We start from the raw sequence: 1,135 nt of genomic DNA, 5'->3' as shown, positions 1-1,135 counted from the left end.
TATATATATATGAATATATATATAGTTCAACACCAACATCAACAACACCCGTAACAGCAACAGCAATAAAAATGACAACAGTAACAACAACAATAACAATAACAATAAGAACAACAACAGCAACAGCCACACTTACAATGTTAACAAGAATGGCAACAACAACAACAACACATTAGAAAATCTCTTTTATAACCCGATCGACAAATCCTATGATATAACATGAATCTATCCAACAGATTTACTGTTCAACAAAAGCGTGTGCATCCCACCTGCACAGACGATAGGACAGAAACCAAGATCTGTTTGGCTAGAAGCAGACTCATGAAAACGACAACACAGTATAAAAGGACTACCCGCAAAACGGAACGAGGTTGAGACCCATCAACTCAGTACAGAACCTGGGACGGGCATACAAAAGCTAAAACATAGAATTAGGAACAACGAAATACTATGACTCCCCAAAGACAAATCCGACAGAATATCGGTAGACTGCATGTAGAACTACATCCAGACAATGCAACATCACATTGAAAACACGAGAGAGGTTACACGGCAGGAATATGAAAGATTAGAGAAAGTTCTCAACGCACACATGGGAATGTGGTGTAACGTACTCCAACCTAAAAAGGGCACAGCACAGAACTTCATAACATCAAACAATGACATTCCTACACTTTATGAGTTAAGAAGAGACCATAAACCCATTGCAGACCCTATTGCTTGCCCCCAAACCGATTAGTTTGTGGTGCCAATATTTGATATATACATATACATTCATAGATTCATTCATACATACAGGCATACGTACATACATACAAATATACATACACTCATACTTATTTCCATCCATCTATCCTTCCATTATATATATTGATATATGTACATTGATATATGTACATTGTAAGGAAAAACCTAGCACAATCTTTAGCACGCCAGGAAATAATGCTTACCGACATTTTGCCCGCCTTTACTTATGCGTTCGAATTTCACTGAGATCGATTTTGCATTCCATCCACTCGGGTCGATAAAATAATTACCAGCCGGGCACTGAAGACAATGTAATCGTCTTAAAACCTCTCCTCAAATTGCTGGCCTTGTGCCAATCTAATATATATATGTGTATGTGTGTGCTTGT

Source organism: Octopus bimaculoides, chromosome 27 (assembly GCF_001194135.2).
Source record: "Octopus bimaculoides isolate UCB-OBI-ISO-001 chromosome 27, ASM119413v2, whole genome shotgun sequence".
NCBI lineage: Eukaryota > Metazoa > Mollusca > Cephalopoda > Octopoda > Octopodidae > Octopus > Octopus bimaculoides.
This window is presented reverse-complemented; position numbering follows the sequence as displayed.